Source organism: Streptopelia decaocto (genome assembly GCF_964273445.1).
Source record: "Streptopelia decaocto genome assembly, chromosome: 5".
In the NCBI taxonomy this organism is placed as follows: Eukaryota; Metazoa; Chordata; class Aves; order Columbiformes; family Columbidae; genus Streptopelia; species Streptopelia decaocto.
This window is the reverse complement of record NC_138659.1, coordinates 13100323-13123465: the sequence shown is the minus strand read 5'-3', so window position 1 is coordinate 13123465 and position 23143 is coordinate 13100323.

The window sequence follows — 23143 nt, the reverse complement described above, 5'->3', positions numbered from 1 at the left end:
GAAGCCAAGGTGGGCTGCAGAGATGCCAGACCTTCAGCCCAGCCATATCAGGGCTCTCCAATGGCTTGATGTGATTAATTTGGATTGTTACAGTTGAAGCTTTGTTTGGAAAACACTGATTGTTTTCTAAATGTAATGAATTGTCATCATTTGTTGCAGTCATTGAGAATGTGGCCCCATATGGCTCTCGGCAGAACGTGAGGATGCAGAAAAGCTCAGAGTCCATCAGGCAGAAAGTTTCATGGTGGAAACGTACTCCTGGAGCTGTCAGTCTGAGACCTCCCTTTGGTGTTTCCTTCCTTTCCTCCTCCTCCTGCCAAGCTCCAAATTAAAAATACATAATTCTGGTGTTCTAAAAGACAGGGAGGACTGAAGAGGAAGAGATGTCCTTTCAAGGTCTTCCACCTTTTCAAGATGAAATGTTTGCAAGGAGCTTTGGACAAGGGAGAGTGTGTGGTCATTAACTAGCTTGTCCTGTAACTGCAAATAAGGATCCAGATGAGGCACAACTTCTCTGTGCAGAGAACATGTTTCTAAACCTCGTTCTAAGAGGCCAGGCTCATTTTCAAGACATGTGGCTGCTCCTCAGCCTCCCCAGCCACAGGGGGACCACTCGCCCACCTCCTTACAGAGCTAGAGACTCCCCAGGGACACACGGACAACTGCTGGGCCTCATCTTCTCAAGGCATTGCTGATACAAGGAGCTGCCCCACCCCGGAGACAGGATTTCAACCCATTTTCTGAGTTGTTTATTGACACCGGGACAAAAATTATTTTCTTCCAACCAGGTTTTCTTGTGTCATTCAACATGTTCCTATGCTTTTTTCCTCCCTTTCTTACTACCTTTTCTGATAGTAAAGACGTTGCAGATGGGCATCAAACTGTGCAAAATGTAAATTATGATTGGGTAGAATCAGAACATAAAAAATAAGTTATTTGGATGCATTTTTTTCCAAAGGACCACAGCACATATGGCATGCTAAAAAAAAGTCTTGTGTTCATTAAGGCTAAATGAGACAGGTTAGAGAATCATGGGCACCAAATGGAAAACTTGGGGAAAAAAAACGCTGGCTGGCAACTCATTCTGCTGATAATATTTTTTGGATGTTTCCCTCCTGCCCTCTCTCCCTCATTTTTTTTTTTTTTTTTAAACTGCAAGGACATTTTCGCAAATATTTCACAAATATCTGATGGCTGTTGCTTAGGAATCTGTCCTCCCCACTGTGCCTTCCTCATTTGAAGGTCATAATCTTCAGCTTGTGAAATCATAATTATCTCGCTAGCCAGTAACTCTGATGTCACAAATGGAGGATTATGATGACTTCAATGAAAAAAGCAGCAGCAGGAGAAAATGAACTCCTCAGCCACCGAGAGCTTGTTTTCCTCCCCAAAAAGATACAGCGGAAAAAAATATCAGCAGAATGATCTCCAAATAGACTATTTTCTGTGTAGCACCAGTGCCTCTTTCAGAATATGAGGGCAATTTCTGCCTTGTGCCAATTTAACACTGACTTCCACTTTATTTTAACACATAGCAGGTCTTATATTTAATGTAACAGCAGAATCTTGCTACTTCTTGTGGAGCTCATACAGAGACCTCAGAGTTCCATAAAAATGAAACGAGCCTCCCTTTAACCCTTCGCAAAAGGAAACGGCCAAGATTCACCACAAGGTCACCTACGCCCAAGACTTCACTGCTGCTGGATAATTCACCACTGTATCAAAAAATATCACAAATAAACACTGTCTGTCAGATTAATAAAGTGTAACTCTCCTTATTGCCTGTTATTACGCATCCCTGCCACCTTAACTCAGTAGTGGGTGACAACTTCTCTCCCCAAAAATGCAGCAGAAGAGGGACCAGAGCAGAGCTGGGACCATCCTGGTGCATCTCCCCTCTGTATTCCTGGGTTATCCCCTTTCTGCATTAGAGACCAAGACACACACCTCACTTAGATGTTATTTAATTATTAGAAATATGACTAGAATGACGGTGCTGACTTTCCTCCAGGATAGACGCTCTAGAAAAGCGATTCAGCAATTCTACATGTCATTATTTTGAATAAAGCATTCAGTGTTTCTCCTGAAGAGTTTGGAATACAAGTAGATTTCTATTGTCACTATAAATGTTAGTGCGTGTCTCTTGAGCATCAAATAAAACACATTTCAATGTTACTGCCTGCTTGAATGAGACATTAAGAGCTGCATTCTGAATTCCTGCTGTTTTATAAAAATGTGAACTAATAGTGCGGTGACATGGTTCTACTGTCTCTTCCAATTGTCGATTTCAGGCACTACCTTGCAAAATATCGATGTGCAAAAGAAGCAGGGCACTGGGACCAACCCTAAGTCTGGAAAATGCAATGGCTTCTGCCACATCAATGAAAAGTATTTAATGCTGGAGGCTTGGAAAAACCCAAAATCCCCAAACCGTAACCATGTTCCTTGGCACCGGTACCGGGCCTTATAACTTGGGGGAGAATAGGTGGCAGAAAGTGCATCCTCACAGAAGAGCCGCATCCCAAAGGCGTATCACGGCAACAGCATCCTCAGCTTCCCGGCTGCAGATTTCAGCCGTGGAGGGGAGAATATGGGGGAATTAAAAGCACAACAGCTGCAGTGCCACAGGCCCTTGGCCTACAGAATGTGTTGGGAGACCGATGCGCACACCCACTATTCTCAAATCATTAGAAACAACATATGGTGGGTTGGTGTTCGTGCTGCCTTTCTCTGCCTGCCCTGTTTGTGCTCAAGGTATAAGTCAATTAAGAGAGTCAGGCTGCACATGTGAGCAGAGCATCCCACTAAGCAGAATGATGCATAAATTCTTTATCAGGGTTATTTAAAAATCTTCACCACACCTCCATCAATTCTAAAAGCTTCAAAGGCACTGAAAAATTATCCCATTTTGTCTTTGTCTGGCCAAAACCTTCCTGTGCTTTTTTTCTGTTTTCACCACAGCTGATACACACCTTCATCACCACCGTTGTTCATGAACTCCCAAAGCACAGAGTATAAAAAAATAACATGGCATCTGCAAACAAGGTGACGATAATTGAGATGGCTCACCCATCCCCAAGAGCACCCCACTGCCTCTTTCTGTGTATTAACTACCATGCGGAGAAGTACATGTCGGCTTGTGAAATAGCCCAAAACACATATTGTTCTCCTTGAAAACAGCCCCACAGCATCAGCCAAACACCCTGGCCTGTACAGGGTGGCCCACGGGTGCCCAAACGTGGGAGATGCAAAACATCTTTCAGGCAGGCCTGTCCCGCAGCAGCCACGCGAGCAACGTGGGCAAAGAGCAGCCTTGGAGCAGGAGAAAACACAGGAATGGTATGGGTAACAGTTCAGATAAAGGCAGAAGCTCCCAGCACTGCAAGGACATCAGCTGAGACAGTTAAGTTACTAATTTATAAGAGATCTGGACAACAGCAGGACCAGGACCCTGCTCTGGGAGGATTATTGGGAAAGGGGTGGCTAAACACATCGCAGAGGAGCTGGGAATGCTGCGGTTTGCACCAGGTGCACACAGGAAAAAAAACCAAAAGTCTCAAATTCTACATCTGTCTAAAGCAGGATTATGATTTTCTCCTAACATCTCGACTGCTTTTGATGTTGCAAAAGGTGATGCGAGAAATGCTGAGGATGAGGGGACGGCAACACCAGGCGCCACTGCAATACAGATCACGGTGAGAGCTCAGGAGAAATGATGCCAGAGTTGGTGCCATGACTGTGGAGTTAACCTTTGTCACCTCTGTATTTAGCTGACTGAGTTTCTCCCTTAATGAAGCAGTTTGATTTATGTCTGAGTCATTTGCCTTCATAATAAATTTATTAAATGATCATCTTTTTTTCCCCTCCAGATTTGTCACTTGAAACGCGGTAATTGGTGTTTAAACCTGCAACGGCGTGTCTTCAAATGAGTTCAAACAACCTTACACGTTCCTTGCTCTCCATATCGCAACGAATCTCAGCTGTCAGCACTAACTTGGGGACGGAAGGATTCCAAAGATGAGGAAAAATCCTGGTGTGAAGATGCTGCCTGGGGATGCCAAGAGCCCAGGAACCGCGGCTTTTTTTCACTCCTGCAATTACACACGACTTAAAGAGAACTGGGAAGCAGCACAACATGCACCGAGACCCGAAGGCGTAATTCGGGGGTCTAAAACACCATCTCAGGTCAGACAAGTGCCTCAGGAAACAAGAAACCCAATGAATTCAATGAGCACTAATTACATGGTTACGTTAGACATGTTTGAGTGTGTTGCTGAATCAGATCCTAATCTCTCGCTCCCTTGGCATCACAAAACATGAAAACAAGAAAGACTGTGCCAAGAATCCGGTACAAAAGTAATTGCTTTTAGTTTAAAAAACTAAGTTATAAAATACCTATAGAGTTGCAATTGGTCTTATTTTCTCTGCAAGCATCATTTTACATTAGATCATTGTTTTTCATTTAGGATTTGAATCAAAAAGTACTTCTGTTTTAATTAGTTTTATAAATTTGCTGAGCTAAATGAATACAGTAGTAAAATCAAAAACTACAGAAAATGTGCGTAATCTGAGCAGACTGTAATACTTGTGGAACAAATTGTAAATCTATTGCTTAATTAAAATTATTTGAAATGCCAAGATGTGAAAACTCTGAATTATGCTGCCATACAAAATCTACAGCTCATCTTAATAAATCACAATAGCCTCAGCTACAAAATTTTGTCATTTGAAAGGTTTCCATCTATACATGTAAATTTTTCCCCACATTATACATATAATTTTAGGACCTAATTTGTATCCTGTTTTGATCAATGACTGCATAAAACAACACTTGGGCTTCTGTTGGGAGCTGCAATGACTGCGAAAGTAATACAATTGGAAGGCAAGAAATTTTAAAATGCAGCTTGCAAGGTGTCGATGCATTAGTCCATTTAAGTCCCAAGTCCATCCACAATGCTGACTGCATCACGCTGGGATTACCCACCAAGGGCGGCTTCTCCGAAGAGCCGAGCATCCTTAAAAGCCCATCACTGCCTCACTCTGGAGGTGACCAAGCCAGCATTCTGCCACAGTCCAGACACAAGTACTTTTTTTCCCCCCAGAATACCACAGACAGCCAAAGAGATGAAACCCTTGGCCCCAGCAGCAGTTTGCAGAAGCAGCCGCACGCAGGTCATGCTGCAAACGGCTTCTGATGACCTGAACCACACTAAGAACTTTGCTGGCAGGTTTCTGCAGATGATCTGCTCCGGAAAAATTAGCTGGTGCGCAAAGTCGAGCAGCCCTACGTGACCAAAGGTTTAGAAGGAAAGCAGAAGAGTTTTAAGTTCACTTTCTTAGACTCTAATTAGAGACTTTTGTCCTGGATGATAATCTGAGTTCTCTCAAAACCCGTTATAATCAGAGTATAACTAAACTACACTTCTCTTTCCTTGCAATGGCTCAGTATCCAAGCACTGTGAGCAGCAGAGATTAGCAATATTTTATTTCAGCTTTCAGGGTATTAATAAACATGAGAAATTGCTCTTATAAGTAGGGTTTCCTTGCCCACTGGCTGCTCTGTAGATTGCTAGGACAAAACCTACCCAGAAATACAGAAACTGTACTTCTGTACAGCTCTGCCAGCTGTCCACACCATTATGCACACAATTCCTTCTACTTGGGCTTCTCAGTAGGAAAAAAACCAACTCTTAAGTTGAAAACATCTTAGGGATTTCAATTTAATTAAGAGGATGACAAGGAGATAAAGGCAGAACGGTATTTATAATCGTAATAGATTTCTACCTGCATTGCATTGATACACCTGTGCCCATGTGTTGATACGTTCTAGTAGAAAAAATCCCTGCAATCTGTACTCCATCGTAGTGGACATCAGTATCACATGTACCTGTTTGGAACTGAGCAAAGGAGATAAAAATCTCACTCTCTGCCGCAGGAAAGGGAACAGATGGTGCAAAAATTCATACACATACAAATTCATACACACACAAATTCACACTTTTTTATGACACAAGGTTACTAGCAAGATCCTTCCATGTTTATACTCCAAAGGATTATCCCTAGAGTTAGTCATTCTCGATCAGGCACTAAAACTGAGCTGGGAAAGGACTGCGGCAGGTGAGGAGCTGCCTGGTGGCACGAGGGACTGGCAGAGATCTGCAGCCACGGATGGAGCCCAGAGTGAGCCACACACGTTCTCTTTGCAAGCTCAGAGACTTTGGCTCTTCTCTTCAGGTCCAACTGCTTCTACAAATCCCACCGAGCTGCTGTGGGTACCCAGCATGGCCAAACACAAACAAACTGCAACCCAGCATCTGCTGAGTCCCGCGTGTTTTATTTAAGAACATATATGCAGATGGTTCTCTAGAAAGCACACTCTATAAATAAAACGTGTTTAATAACCCAAATAAACCAAACAAAATAAATAAACCATGCCACTGAATGGCAACTTTCTCTATAGAAGAATCTGTAAAACACTTTCTGGGGTTTGCAAAGTGTCTGCCTGCAAAATATTTTGCACGATTCCTTAAACAGCCGCAAAGGTCTGCATGGTGCACCAGCCAACAAACTCCCTGCTGCGCCGCTCTCCTGCTCTGAACCAGTACAAACCAAACCATCTCCAACATCAGCCTGAGTCAGTGCTCAGTTTTATAACTGCAAGTTATGATTTATTAGAAAACAGTAACTATTACTTTATTTTCGTACTGCTGGGAGTCAATGTAATCCTTATGAGGTCTGTAACGCCAGGCAAACTGCACCAGCTCAATGTTCAGCCTGGCAGCTCCCCACAGACCTTTAAGAAAAGCAGTGAAGCCCTACAGTTGTACATCTCACTTCTGAAGATGCTTCTTTCACCTGCAGAGTGGGCTAATGGGAATGACACTGAGATCTGAGCTTATTCTGGCTTTACTTCCAGCTCTCAGGTGAAGGGCTGAAGCCAGTGTGACCTGTGGCAATGCTGGAAGGATCGGGCAGCAATTCTGCTCCTGCTGCGAGGACATGGGCGAGAGATGGAGCACAGGGGAGAAAAATGTCCCATCCCAGCCAGGCAGGAGGGAGACAGCCCCTTGGGAGCCATTGTGGGTGCAGTTTATCTGCTGAAACCCCTGTGAAACTGCTCTGATAATGCTCCAGATCTGCCTCTGCACTGGGGCTGCTCCATTTCAACCACTCGGTGTGGGTGGGGTGCTCATTTCTATAGGAAGGGTTGGCAGGACTGAAGCCAGGCTTGTAAGTGGTGGTTTCCAGTCAATTTGTTCTTCTCTGCCCCTTTTTATTCTCTCTATAAAGCTCAGCATGCAGGAGGAGAACCAAATCCAATCCAGCATCAACTAATTTTTCTCAGGGCAGAAGCTCCCTTTCATTAAAAAACAAAAAACAAACAAAAAAAAAAACAAAAAAAAAACCAAACAAAAAAAACAAACAAACAAAAAAAAAAAAAAAAACACAACTAAAAAACTTCTGGATTTCCATACTTGCCACAATCTAGTGAATTACCAGAATGTATTATTTATATAAAGCCTCCTGTTTTGGAGAGATCCGTAATTGTTGGCTTCCTTGCTACGTGCTACAACACAGCTTGCCTTGTTTCACAGCCAGAAGTGCTGCTGTATCTTTTTGTCTTCCTCTCCCCAGCAACTCGGCTATTCTTTTGAGACATACTGTAAGTGTCAACAGGTGGGACGGGGCGTTAGGAGCTAGAAGCTGCCGCGTTACTACAAAGGACCATCTGGGCACAACGTGCAGGCACAGAATGCAGAATCCGCAGCCAACAACACTAGAACATCTGTCTGCCTCCAGTCCCTTCACCTATGGTAAAGGTTACACACCGTCACTGTGCCAGCTGTGTCAGGTACTAGAGTTTTTATTAAAAAAAAGAAAAAAAAAAGGCAATAGCCTGTGGGGACATATTTTTGGCATCTTTATACATTTTAAAAACATGACATTCTGCTTGATTCAAAGCTAAAAGTATCCTCCTACTCCTCCCCACACAGGAGATCTTGCCAGCACCAGATATATGGGTTTATTTGATGAGACTCTACTCTCCCATGCGGGTGCAGGACCCCCTTTCACATGACAAAAGTGGATAATATCTGCTTTGCCTGAATAAAACTTGGGATTATACAGGCAGACAAATATTTTTCAGCCAGATTTCTTATTATTATTATTGAAGCAAGGAGCTTAACACTATTAATATGCTATCATTCACTTACAAACCCACAGAGCAACTCAGAGACAACAATTTCCCCCATATTCCTAATGGATTTTACTATGAATAAACAAAAGCATTCCCGCCCTGCACTTTTTCCCTTTCCAAGACTGCTGCCGACTGACCTTTATTTTCCTCCGAGTAAACCAGTGCCAAAAATTTCCCTGTCTTTAACAACAACCAAAGCAGCAGCTACTGAGGACTCCTGCAACCCTCAACCCATCAGCGAAACCCCAAAACTTTCAAACACTTCATTTGGCTAAATCCCCAAGTCTCATCTCTCCTGGCTTTGCAAAATTGCACCATGCTTCTAGCAAAGTGTGCTCCCTGCTGATGCGAGGGCAAGAAACACAGGGGAAGACATTACATTACTCGTGTGGTTTGAGCTCCGCAGAGCCGGGGATGCTCTGGGGCTGTGGGTGCAGGAGGCTGAGCCACACGGAGCTCAGAGATGTTTCCAACTTGGTGTGTGACGAGGACGAAGATGGAAAACTGTCAGGTTACCTATCCAGTCTGACATCACCTGTGGACTTTTGGTCCTTTTTGTTTGAATAAAGTGCTTTTTTTAAAAAATCATATTTAGTTAATACTTTATGGCATTTCTAGGAAATTCTTGCCAGGACAAACCACCTAAGGAAATAGCACTCTCACATCAGGTGTGTCCAAATCGCAGAGCCAGCCTTAAAATGTGGCTCCTCTCCACATGACTCTTTTTTTGATTCCCAAAAGATGGACTTTCTGTCATTTTTTATGAAACTTTTTGCTGCCTGTTTATAAATGCTCTGCCTCTCCAGGCTCCCTCTCTATCCCTCATCCGCAACAAGCTCGCTTACTGAACGACACCGACATGCCTGGCCCCACAGCACTCACACCCTGCAAGACACCACTTTCCAAGGTTTATTTTTCACACCAGCCACTGGTAAACGAGGCCTGTGTGACAGACCACTGGCTGGATAATGAGTTCATTCTCCAGACCCACCGAGAACAAGGTACTTTCCCGGCCCATCTGTTCGCTCAGCTCCTCCCGGCATGGCTCCAGGAATGCTGTTTTGGAAGAGAGTTGCAAACACCCGGTGGATCGCTGATGTGCAATAGACCCTGGTTTGATGGCCTCTAACTCACAGTGCAGAGCATTCTCAGCCAAAAAAATGGGAAGAGACAGAGCACCGGGATTACTTCAGAGCCACTGCTGGAAACTCTTAAACTGGAAATAAGATTCAGGGGGAAAGAAAGCCTCCGGAAGGCTAAAATAAATCTTCTGGCACAAAAATTGCACAGGCACAGCGCACTTCCTTGGCCACCTCTGTTTTCTAGGAGAAATAGAAGCTCCAGGAAAGTCACAGGTCTGTAACCAGAAGCAGTCAAAGTCAAACCAGAGATCTAGAGAGACTAGAACAAGAAATGACACTTAAAATATCAAGCCAGGAACCATATCCAGCCTCGACTGAAACTCTGGCACACTTGATCTCAAAAAAAAAAAAAAAAAAGCAAAAGCAAAGCTTAAAAACTTAAGATACCAGCTGCAAATATTTCCAGAGGCAAAGAGAAAAAGAGAACTGGTAGCTTATTCAATTTAGAGAAGGGATAAATAAGAAGTGATGGGGGTGGTATACTTCAGTGGCGAGTGGTTTAACAAAGATAAAGCAGAACCTCCAGTATTTCACCTTCTTAGTACAAGAATGGGCCAATGGATAACTCTGACAAAGATCACACTTAAAATTGCCCTTAAAAAACACCATGTATGTTTTTAAACAAAATAGTTCTGCCCCACAGAACTCACTGCTACTCAATATGAACACGGTGCAGATGTAGGTGATTCATCAATGCAGTGAGATAGAGGAAGGTCAGGAGAACGTCCTCACTCACATCCAATAGGGCTTTTCAACAACAAACACTCACGGTTGGTGTTGGAATAGGAGCCAACTATTACCAGACACACACAGCACTGTCTGCATAGAAACAGGGCTAGATACACCCAAGGTGCAATTCAGAACAGGAAATCCTATTTGGTTTTGCAAACACACTACTGTCTTCTCCCTGACTGTACTAACATCTGAATTAAACCATAATGTCTCTTGACTGGAAATTTTCTCTAATTCACGCTGAAGAACCCTCTAACAATCTGTGGCACTGAACAAAGTAGTAAATTCACCTCAACATCTTTATGCTTTCCCATAGTCTTTAAATCATTCATATTCAGACTTTTTGTGTGTTCTGGATCAGATAGAAATTTTTCCAGCCCATAACTCTTCCATTAATGTTTTTGAGGAACAAACTCTTTAAAGAGGAAGCCCTGTTCTTTAATCAGCAGCAGCAGGGACAATGCCCAAACTTCACTGCTGCAGGACGAGCCTCGAGAAGCCCCTGGGCTCTAAGCCACCTTGGAGCAAGGTCCCTCTGAACACTGGCAGAAATCAGGCCCTAAATACACCCCCAGTGAAGAGCACACACTGTAAATGGATGGCTGGTGAGGTGCCATCTCACGCCTGCTTGCTTGCAAGGGAAAGAAGAGTTAATGGTGCTCACGATGTCCTCTCTTGTACGGGCACAGAAGAAATTGGGCAAACTCTCCCATCTGTCATGCAATGTGTGTGAAGCTCTCCCAATACGCTACCCCCTAACACATAATGCAGTTATTCTCCAAAACTTGATAAAAATTTGAAAACAAGTTTGAGAACAGGCTCCACTGCATCACCTGAAGAAGCAAAGTGGGGTGACCAAGAAAGCTGCACAGTAGGATATGAAACTTCACTGCACTGCAACTGATTAGTAAGACATCTCCCAATGTTATCTTCATAGAGAAGCATCATGCCAAGGGCTCACAGGTAAAAACTGCTACTGCACAGAGCAAAATACATTAAAACAACATTAAGAAGTTTGGTTTCAACATGCAGAGTTCTGTAAGATGCAGAGAAAGACCTTCCTTAGTCAGGACCCTTTACACCACGACACTGTGGGATAGGATATCGACAACATTGACTGTTGATAACTACCCTTTTCTCCATTACCTCTTTTACCTTCACGGGTTTAACACGGGGCTATAAGGTCCCCATAATCATAGCTATAGAGGCTTGGACACTTGCAGGGACATGCTGCTCTCAACAACACCTGATGTTGGCAGGGTCTGTGAAGCAAAGCTTCAGCTCCAGAGACTCCTGTACCCCGTGTGCCTGGGAGACGTACGACTTAAAACTCTTGCAGGGCCAAGGAACGTTTTGTTGAAAGCACAAACTTGCTTTTGAAACAACAGAATATGGCAAGCAAATACAAGCAGAGTACAATAACACACTGCTAGTCTGTGTAATGTTTCCTCAAAAGCTCCACAATCCTGGCTTGAGGCCAGTCTCTCAAACACATTGGGCTCTCCCCCCAGCACCATGTGTTACCACAGGTTTCTCCCTACTTCTGAAACTGCTCCGAGATGGTCTGTCCTCCTGCAGCGATCCCCAGCTCCCCTCCTCCCAGCTGCTCACAGCTTCTGCCTCCAGCCTCTGACCTTTTGACGGCTACCTGGGAAATCCCAAATTCAGTCAGAGCCTTTTTAAAGCAAACAGTATACATATGATTAATTCTTCCTGCAGACCTCAAAAAAAAAAACCCTTCCTGATTAACAAAGGTCACTGAATCTCAAAAGTTTATGACAAACAATTCAAACACATTACAGCCCTCCACTAAAAAAGTAAAAACAAAACTGATTTTGTTTGGAGAAAACAGATGTGGCTGACAAAAAGGCAAGAAGCTGGCCAGATACAAACTGAATAACTGATGGAAAAGCATCTGTGTGTTAGTAACACCAGCAACTTGTTCTTATAAAATGAAGAGGGACAGGGCAGGACCTCCTGCCACAACAATCCCGAGGGCTCAGCAATCAAAGGAAAAAAATAAATATATACGTATCCTAACAGCAAGTGCTGCCCGGAGCTCCTGTTGGAGTCGCTTGGTAGCAGGATATTCTCTGGTTGCACTTTTCCTTCATAGATGTCAAAACACCTTGCAGAAGTGTGACATGGTGTTATCTCCATTTTACAGACCGTGGAACTGAGAGGCGGTGGTGGTAAGTTATTTTTTAAGATGAGATAGTGTGTCATCAGCAAAGTTAGAGCCACGGCCGGAAATCACTTCAGCATTACTACAAACCCCTGCAGCCTCCTCAGGGAAGGCAAAGTTGGAAGGTGGCAGCGATGCCCTCGCAGGTGCTGTGCCTTGGAGCACACCAGCACTTCTCCCTAGTGACAAGTGTCACGCAAAGCTCACCACCCAGGGCCATCCAGCTTGGCCGGCACTTCAGTTCTGGTGGCACCGAGCCTGTCCCCTCCTCAGGCAGGGATGCTCCAGCCCTCGGGGGCTTTTGCAGCTCCCAGGGGCCTCCTTTGCTGCGAGGAGCATAGGAAAATATGAAGAGGGAATTGTCAATCACCTTCCCACATGTTCCCATCATACCTGTCTCTATCAGGCAACTGTGATTTTGCTAGCCTGACTGATCCATAATTGATAACTATCATCCAAGCTCAATAATTACAATGTTAATATTTTGGTAATTTAAAAGTACCTTTCTCTGCCAGAGTTCAGTCTGTACCACTGACTAACGTACAATTTAAGTGTTTGCGAACAAAACTGTTCTCTCCCCTCTTTATTTTCCTCCCCAATTCATGCCTTCAATATGTTTTCAAAATGTTGGGGAAAAGAGGAAATCTCATTACTTTAAGGCCAAATTTAAAAATGATGAAATGCATAATGCCTGATCGGTCAATCAAATCCAATTCTACAGTACAGACGCACTCAAAGCCCTTCACTTTCTAATCACTAATAGGTAACACTATCAAATTCAGCCCTACACTCTATTAGAATTGCAGTAGAAAAGCACTTAGTGTAATATCCAAAGACAGCTTACCAAATACTCTTCATTTGGCTCAAAGACAAGCCCAAATATGTTAATAATTCGAAAGCTTCCTCAAACAATGTGGTTTATCAATATGCTCAAAAAAGGAAATAAAAATACCTAAACAGAACTTCCATAGATTAAAAAAAAACAAATCTAACTTGCATTCAGCCAGAGGACCGCAATGTTTTCACAGCATAGGCACTGATTTGTGAACTACCCATGGCTGTGTTGCTGTCACAGCTACAGACCCCGTCATCTCCCAGTTGCAAACCTGGAACCATTTCCCTGCTGTTCCCTACCCTATTTATCCTTCCTTTTGACCACAGTCATTTCAGGCTTGTTTGCAGCAGGATTTTTTACATCCTCATCTCCTATTTCCTCATTTCCCCATCAGCCTCTCAAGCATCTACATACAGTGTTGGTGGGGCAGCAATGAACTTCATCCAGCCTCCCCTCTCCCACCTGTGACACTAAGCATCTGCAACCAGCTCCAGTGCTCATGTGCTCTCTTTTCCTATCATTGTCAACCTCAAGCTTAAGGTTTTCTAAGGTTTTCTTGCTCTCCGGATCACTGGCAGCACGCTGCTGTGAAACACGTGGAGGTTTGGCAGAACTGCCCACCTGCAGGCAGCAGCGGTTTCGACAAGCAGATGTAGCAAACATTGAGTTTACACGTAGACAGAGACACTGTGTGCTGGTGACAAGTAGTACAAAGGCTTATTTGATGTGAAGACAGAACGACTGCATTGCTCATGTCAAAAAAAGATCAGTGGAAGCATAACAACAGACCATTCTGCATGCTACACACACTGCATAAAGCACAAAAAATACTCTTTATGTTTCCTGCGCTTTTTTAACCTGGTTTCCCAGGGAAAAAAAAAAAAAAAAAAAAAAAAAAAAAAAGAGACATGCAATTGTTCTGTCACTCATTGCTTCCCCAAATAACTTTTGAACCTGTTGGCTGATCTCAGGTTTGACAGATAGGCAGAGGTCTCAAAGGGATTACATTCCTACCAGATGCAGGAAAATAATAGAGACTCAAACGAGTGTCTTTGCTGAACTCACCTCCTTACTGCGGGCTGTACCTCAGGGGTACCAATTAGACCACAAGCCAGAGCAGCTCTGCGGATAAGGGAACAGCTGGGGGAAATGCTTACTTATATCATCAGACAACGCACACAGAAAAAATAATGTTGGGAACACTCCAACCACAGGGTACACTGAGATGAGGGCTTCTGCCTTCTCAGATCCATCCTCCTCCAAGCACGGAAATCCAGAGCAGAATCCAGAAACACCTGTGCTGGCAGCCCAAGCACCTGTCCTTGGCATCTTTGGTGCTTATTTTGTTCTCAAAACCAAAGTCACTTAGAACATTTGCAAACTCCCATGTGACATCTATGCTGATGCCCAAGGACTGTGCTGTTTCCCCAAGGCACAGCAATAAATGGTGTTACCTTCCTCGACCTCCCCTGCCTGCCCCTTCAAAGCTGCAAACGTGAATCCATTCTCTGAGCTACTAAAGCACAAGTACGTTTTCTCACTAGCATTCCAAAAACAGAAAAGCATTGCCTGGCAAAGAGTAAGATTTCTATCCAGTCTTAAGGGGATGTGTATGACAAGGAAGCTAACGGACTCTCATTCTGAGAGCAGCCAATGCTCCTAATTAAAACTGGTTTGGAAGATCTGCAGCTATCGTATAAATCATCCCACTATATGCTATAAATAAGAAGCAGATACTGAATTGATCAGCTCCCATTTGTCAACAGAATGAAGATATTTGATTGTGCCTTCCTGAATAATAAATCCAAACATACCTAGCAGGGCACTGAGAGTTGCTAGAAGTGTCTCTTCTATCAAACAACAATGATTATATTACAGGGCATGCATTATGGGGGATCATCCATTTCTCTTGTTTTCTCATTTAGCACTGACATCCTCCCTCCCAGACGAAACATTTTGCTCCGTAGAGCCTGTGTTCATGTGAGAATCTCAGAAGTGAAGCAGGAGCAAATGCCACCGAGTGCCCTGATGCGATGTACAGTGGGATGTACCACAGAGCAGAAGGAAGATTTGTAAGCTGTGGAAGCCTATATACACAGGTTTTTCTTCCTACCCTTTTTCCTATAGCACTTCCAAAGGACACTCAAAATGCATCAGGTCTCAGACAGAGGAGCATCACACAGTTATTGGCAATGGATATCCATTTGTACAGAACAATACATAGAAACAAAGCTAAATTCCTTAAAATCACCTTGTAACATCACTGAACAATGGAAACCCCAAAAGGCACCACACACAAGCAACAGATTTTTAATAATAGTAATAACAATAATGATAATATAAAGTTACCTCAGTCCTTTGTGGAAAGCTCTTGTCAACCATGAACACTAGATCCTGCTCACAGCCACCATGTCTTTCTCACTGTGAAAAACAAACAAATGGGCACCAATTAGGAAGTGGCATTTATTAATGCTAAGTTCAGAGTAGCTTCAAATGTTGCAATATACTCATAAAATAAAATATAAAAAAAAAACAAGACAGAAGATTTAGGATTCCTTGTCACACGGAAGGCTGCAGAAGGTTAATTGAGTTCACTGTAGAGGTATTGTTGCCTCTATAACATAGCTAAGGAAAAAAGCACTGCAGTCGGGTTATGAAGATAGATTTATTTTAAGCCTTTAAAAGTACTTGTTGTTTTTTTCTTTTTCCTCTAACAGGATAAAGATTTCTCTTGCTTTGCCCCCAAATCCCTCTGCAACCGAACAGCAACTCTCACAGCATCCCCTCACCCAGTGGTTTTCACACCTTCCCACGAGCAGATGCTCTCATCGGCTCTCATCTCGCTGGCAGACGCAAGATGCAGGTGAGCCGTCACCTCTGCCATCCGTTTCCAATTTCCCAAAGGAAAAACAACCCCTGGGACTGACCACGGGATTTAGTGAGGGATTTCCTCTCCTCCGCGAAAGGACAGGGATGCCAGTAAAGGAGCCCAGGAGGCTGCTGGGAGCTTCTGAGGGGCTGTGCCTTTACTTTCTCTTCTGCTGGGGCATAAAGGAGGGAGATAAAGGGGGAAATCTCCCCATCTGGGGCTCCTCATCCCCCACTTCCAAAATGACAGCAACTGCCTACAGTCCTCTCAATATTACTTAGATTTACAGCATCCTTCTTAGTGGCCTGCTCCTCACCTGCTCATGCTAGTAAAGCTGTAACCTATGTGTACTTATTCTACCAACAATAACTGTAAATCGGGATGATTTTATTATTTTGGGGTTATGTTTGCCAATAAAGAGGAGAAGACAGTGCTAGGCTGAAAGAATTTGATGGCTAGGCATTGATTTTGAAATCCTGCATCCAGAAGCACTCACCTCGCTGTCTGCCCTCCCCTCGCTCCATGGCTAATTAACGTTCTCAGCACTACGAGTCCAGCCATGGTTTGCACGTCATCGGCTCTGCTAAGACTTTGCAGTCACTGTTTAGTGCCTGATGATGATGCAAAAGCTACTGCGGAGCAATTCACAACACACGCACCAAGTACAAATAACGCTTTCCTTGCTGAAACAAGCAGATGAGACTTGGAGCACAAGATACCATTTTAACAAAATCAGCTTGTTCAGATGACCTGAACTTGAAACTAAGGTGTTAAAATCCAAGACAAAGAGGATTTCTGATTGGCAGTCAGTGATGTCATACCTGTGCCAATTACAGATGTAATTCATGCAGCTGCCTTTAAAAATAAATAATTCCCTCTCTGATAGAGCAATAAGACACTGTAGACAGCCCATTCACAGGGGATTACATGGCACTTCTCAGGTAGTTAAAGTCACTGAGCCTTTTGACCTTGTGCCTCCTAACACTACTGGAGGCATAATCACATAGGAATGCACTGTTTATCATGTGTGTCTTATTGCTTAAGTAACATCAGGCCATACAGCAAGCTGAGCTGTGGACCTCACACTCATTTGCTATGAATTATTATGAGAAAACAACATGAATGTAATAAATAGTGCTATTAATTAGCTTATTGTATCATTTCAGGGACTGACTACACAGATTAAGAAACACTAGAGGAAGCCTGTGCCAGGCTAGAATAAAAGGTCATTGCCTTAAATGCAGATATTTCAAGCTACCATGATGCTACACGACAAGTAAATCTTGGCATGTTGCAGTCTTGAAGTCACCAGAAGTAATCGTCTCGCCAGATGAGATCCTAGCTTGCTCACTGTCATAATGCTCAGCATATAATGAACATCAGGCAAGGTGAAAATTGATATCAAGAGCATTTCTAAGAGCTAAAAAGTTAACACCTAAATAGGAAATCAATATATGCTCCAAGTATTGATCAGCAGAATGTAATCTTCAGGTTTTTGTCTCTGCCAAGTGAATACTATTATAGGTTGAGCTGAAGTCCAGTAAAACACCCTACTTTAAACAGTTATTAAAAAAAAGGTAATCCAACCCTTTGCTTCACAGAACAATTACCTAACTCTACCACAAATGTGCACATTTGTGCAGAACAACCAGGAACATGCTAACACAGATGTCGGCAGCGACTTTTTTACTGTTTCTTAGTTTTTTAAGGTTGTGCTTCCCTCCTGAAGACAAACAGCAAAGACCAGAAGAAACCCCAGCCAAGGAGCATCAACTTTGAGGAGGATGGTGTTTGGTATGTGCATGGGAAGGGCAGGTCTACACCGGGTCATGGAGCATGGGGCAAAGATCCTGAGCTTGCTCCGTCTGGGGAAGCTCAGATCTTTCTTACTTGCTCAGGCTTTCTTACTACTCTGCATGTAACACTGCTCAAAGGCGACTACATCACTTTTAGGAGCAAAGTCGGGATCTCCCCACAGCGCTCTGCTTTATGGTGGGGACATATCTCCTTGGGTCAATACCAGGTGAAAAGCAGGTGCAGAATATGTCATCCCATGCTGTATATCTGCTCAAAGCAAGCTTTTCAGACACATTGATGAATTAAATAGCTGTGAAAAAACAATCTTATTGTTTGAGTCTGCCAGCCTGCAAGGAAGCAGGAATTTCTGTGCACTACATCGAAGAAACACTTGACCCTATGTGATCGATTCAGTTCCTCCTCCTAACTATTATACACAAAAAAACCTGCATTTCTGCTAAGTATCTCAGGTGAAAAAGGGGCAAGAATATCTCAGAAAAGGTTGGAAAAACTGTACATATCTATAAATATTTGTTGGTCTGCATTCCCTTAACTTTGCATGATTAAATACAGCCTGCTTCTGTTCTTCCACTTTATCCTCTGGGGAAATTTATCATCAAAATTATTGTACAGCATTCATTACTCTAGCCTCATTTAAAACCTTGCCCTACTTATTATTTAGGCTGCAAAAAAAAATGCTGCTTTGTATAGTATTTCCTATAATAGTCTCAATCATTACATTTAAAAGATTGCTGTAAGGCAGCTTAGCCTGTATTAGAGAAAAATAACGTGGAATTCCATAGTTAAGCGTTACAGTTCTTCAGCTTTTGTTTCTCAAATCACAACAATGCAACTTTTCAATTCTTTAAAAGGCTCTTGCTGCTAATTAGCAACACTGAGGACTTCAGTCCCTGGCTTTGGAAGGGACATCTAGTAGCTCTTCTCTGGTGGGATGGGGAGGAGGCTCCATCAGCCCCGGGGTGGTGCAGGGAACAAACTCAGCTGCGACATTCAGACCAGCTAGCAAAGCAAACAAATGGTATTTTTTAAACTCTTATTCAAAATTTCTGTTTGGGACAAAGAGACAGACGCAGCTATGTAAAAGAAACAAGATGTGGTGTCTAAAGTGAGAGAGAAAATCTAACTTAGTAGTAATTTGGGAAATTGTGTTTGTCTAAACCTTCTTTACTTCTGAAAAAAGATCGTTAATTGGAGTTTGAAGTCCCTGGTGCAGTTTTTCCTGAAACGCAGACCCTCCTGGGTTGGTTATGAGGGAGAGATCATCTCTTCTCCCATTAGCAGACCCAACAAGATCTCCTACATGGACTGCAGAATTGTTTTATTTCTAGCTCGACCATAGCAAATTCAAATGGAAACCACAGGGCGGCCAAAAGCCATCCATTAACACTGAATATTTTTTGGATTCTGTGTCATGTATTTATTGGCTTGTTTAGGTTGTTCTGACCATCCTCACTGCCTTCCCCAGACATGACCAACCTCGGTGGCTTTTTGCTACCCACAAAGCTGGTTATCCTTCCACCTCTTCCCCATCCCAGATCAAAGATCTGACACAGGACTTCGGAACATGCAAAGAACCCCAGTTTAACTTTCTATAGTGGGGAAAATTGCCCAGTTAAACCTAATCTTCACTTCAGGTTTTGACTCAAGACTACTTTTTCCTTTCACCTGCCTACCTTCTCTTTTTGACTGCTTTCTACGAAAGGCCTTGCTAAAGACCTTTCAATATCGTAAATAAATGAGATAAGCCAGTTCCTCTCTCTTCATTTCTTATTGACAAGTTCAAAGACTTCTAAGAGATTAAGAGTGAAAGACTGTACGTGACCTGCTGGGTCATCAAGTCTAGGCTTTTCCTATCACTTCCAGCCATATCCTACAGTATCTTTCTACTGGATAAGCCTGATCTTATCAGCATCTCCCAAATGTTTTCTTTTTTTTTCCTTATCAGTTGAACCAGTTTACCAGGTACAAATGAAAAGCTTAGTGGTCTGTAACTCCCTGGGATCATTTTCTTTCTGGTGTCATAAGAATGCATCTTGTCTTTTCTATCCATCGAGCAGACACAGTTCTCATCATCCACGGGAAGGGGGAGAAAAAGATGTAAGTCTTGGTGGAAGGAAGGGAACAGGACAGCAGAGCTGATGTTCATACCAGCTGTAGCGACAACTCCAGTACATGCAATGCACTGACAAACTCGTGAAACAATGAAAATTCCTGTTTTATAAGAAAGAGGTCAAGGTAGGGACCAATATTTTCCTTGGGTATTATTTTATCATTAGACTTAATAGATAAAAATACATTATTTTCATTTTTACCCCTGATCGTATGGACTCAGATTTAATAACAAAAAATATGCAGCATCTTGCTATTTGCCATGCACAAAATACAGCTTTTTCATGAGTTTGGTCAGCAGAGGCTGTTTCCGATCCATTTTTATGAGCGTCTGTGTGTTCCTATGACCGGAGGGACTGTGCTCATTAGCTGTGCTGTGCTCTAGAGGAGCAAATTACCATTGACGAACCTTGCAGCCAGCCCAACACCCAGCTCTCAGTGCCAGCAGCTGCTCAGCCCATACAGATGCACATTGGCAATCTCGCTGCCTTTCAACAAAACACATCAGGAAAATCCATAATGCCAAAATACACCTATCACCACAAAAGGGATTTTCACAAGAGGAAAGTGTGTTTCGCATCCTCTCCCCAGCAGCCATTTTAAGTGCATAAAAAGCTGGAGACTCGTAGCTTGCTGCAAAGAGCAGCAGAGATCTCACCCAAAGGGGATGCCACTCTGGAGCGGGGCCAGGAGAGGTCAAACATCACCGCAGTGCTGTGGTCATGGGCAATTTCCAGCAAGTCTGAGCCGCGGCCCATTAACCCACGTGCTACACAAACACACCGACACGAGGGATCAGCTGGTCACCTTCTCTGAGTCCATAATAGCTCCAAAACTCTTCTTACATGCAGCAAACGTTTTAATGACAGGAGTTCACTTCCCAAGGTTGATCCACAAACACTCTGGTGCAATCAAAACATCTCCCCAAACCAGGTTCTTGTAGCAAACTTGAGAGCAGCAAGCGATCACTTACACTGTGCAAATGAGCCAGAGCATGAACCTGAGCAGATGCCCAACATCACCGCTGTCTTGGAGAGGGAGAGGAGGAAGGAATTTGGTGGAGGTTTGGGGGTTGTTTTTTTTTTTTTTTTTGTGATGAATTAATTCTGTAACTTGCAATGCCATCTTTTTCAGAAAAAAACCCCCAAGAATTCTATTTGTTTTCTGCAATAAATTAGCATTATCCTCTGTTTTATAAGCCAGTTCTAACTGTAGTTAGATATTTTGAAACACACCTAATCCCTCATACAAGCATTTCAACAAAAAAAAAAATCACGTGCAATTTAACACAAATCCCAGATGGAGAGACCACAGCTACTAGGCAACAGACAGAAGACACAGCTGGTCTTATGAAATCACCAGGAAAATGCAGCAAAAGCTCCATTTTGCCTCGTGGATTCACAAACCCAGCGCAGGCCCCACCACTGCTGGCTGCAAACCTCCCTGCAAGCAGGAGCTGCTTGTTCCTGGACAGGGCAAATTTGCTACACATACAGCAGGTATTTATTTCCCTGCAGCCCATGGAGAGGACCCTACCAGAGCAGTTATCCACACTGGAGACCCCGCACCAGAGCAGCAGGATGTCTCCTAAAGGAACCACAGCCGGTGGACAGCCTATGCTAGAGCAGGTTCATGCTGGAGGATGGCAACCCATGGAAGGGCCCATGTTGGAGCAGGTTCATCACGGAGGACAGCAGCCTGTGGAAGGGCCCATGCTGGAGGAGGTTCATCCTGGAGGACGGCAGCCCATGGAATGGCCTGTGCTGGAGCAGGTTCATGCTGGAGGGCTGCAGCCCATGGAAGGGCCCATGTTGGAGGAGGTTCACCCTGGAGGGCTGCAGCCCATGGAAGGGCCCGTGTTGGAGGAGGTTCATCCTGGAGGACAGCAGCCCATGGAAAGGTCCATGTTGGAGGAGGTTCATCCTGGAGTACGGCAGCCCATGGAAGGGCCCACACTGAAGCAGGGGAAAAGTGTGAGGAGGAAGGAATGCCAGAGATGTGATGTTATGGACTGACTGCAGCCCCCCATTCCCACCCACCCTGTGCTGATCGGGGGAGGAGGAAGAGGAGCTGGGAATGAAGGAGTGGACTTGAGCCTGGGAAGCACAGGGAAGGAGATGTTTTAGTTCTTGACTTTGTTTCTCATCATACTACTCTGTTTTTCAATGTTAATAAATTAATTTTGCCCAAGTTGAGTCTGTTTTGCTTATGAAAGTAATTGTTAAGTCACCTCCCTGTCTTTGTCTTAACCCAAAAGCTTCTCCATCACATTTTCTTCCCCCATCCTGTTGAGGAACAGGAGTGAGAGCAGCTGGGTGAGCATCCACCAGCCGGCCAATGTCAACCTACCACACTCATCCATTCCCTGACAGGCATGTCTTTCTTTGCAAGGGTTTATTTGGAAGAGCTTGCTGCAAACCAGCATCCCACAGAGAGTTAAGTGTATTGTAAAGGACCTGAGGATGGTGTTTGAGTGGCATGACAGGGACCACTGGACATTGGTCATAGGCAGGGATCCTGATAACCACTATCACAAGAGTGCTTCTTCATAACTGGAAGCTCTAAAGGGGCTGGGAACTGACTAGTCCAGAAGAGAGAAAAGTTGTTCCCAGCATGACAGCCTTTCTGTCAATCCACCCTCTATCATTTATTTAACTGTTCTTCTAATCTTCCAGGCTGAAGCTCATACATTTATATTCTTAAATTCTTTATAAGCAGCAGGATTAACACCTCTTTCATCAGGCTGGAAGTAAGGCTGATCCTGACTAGTTCTGATCTGTTCCAGGAACCCCAAAGATTTCAACAGTTGTTACATTTCAAGCTGTGGTTTTCCCCACAGAGAGCTGCAGCTATTCCTGTGGTACAGCCTACAACAATTTCAACATCTCTGTATTCTATAGTTTCTATGTGAGATCCTTAACAACTCCATCTGCCTCCTGACCCCCAGATGACTTTCCATCAGCAGAAAGAGAAACTACCAGCACTAAGCGGATGGTTGTGAGATTATCAGTTCGTTATCTGAACATGAGTCACAGAAATCGCACCCCTCCTCCTCCATCTCAAACCAGAAGAACCAAACTGGAACAGAAAAGACTTTTGCCAGTCTGACAGAGTGTCCGAAAGAACTACTTTAAGCAGAAAGGTTCAGGTCCCTAAGTTGAAGGGACATCTCTTTTTCGCTGGTCCTTTTTGCAGATTTTACCAGAGGTCACACAGCAAAACAAGGTGGTCAGATCATCAAGTGCTTGCTGCATTT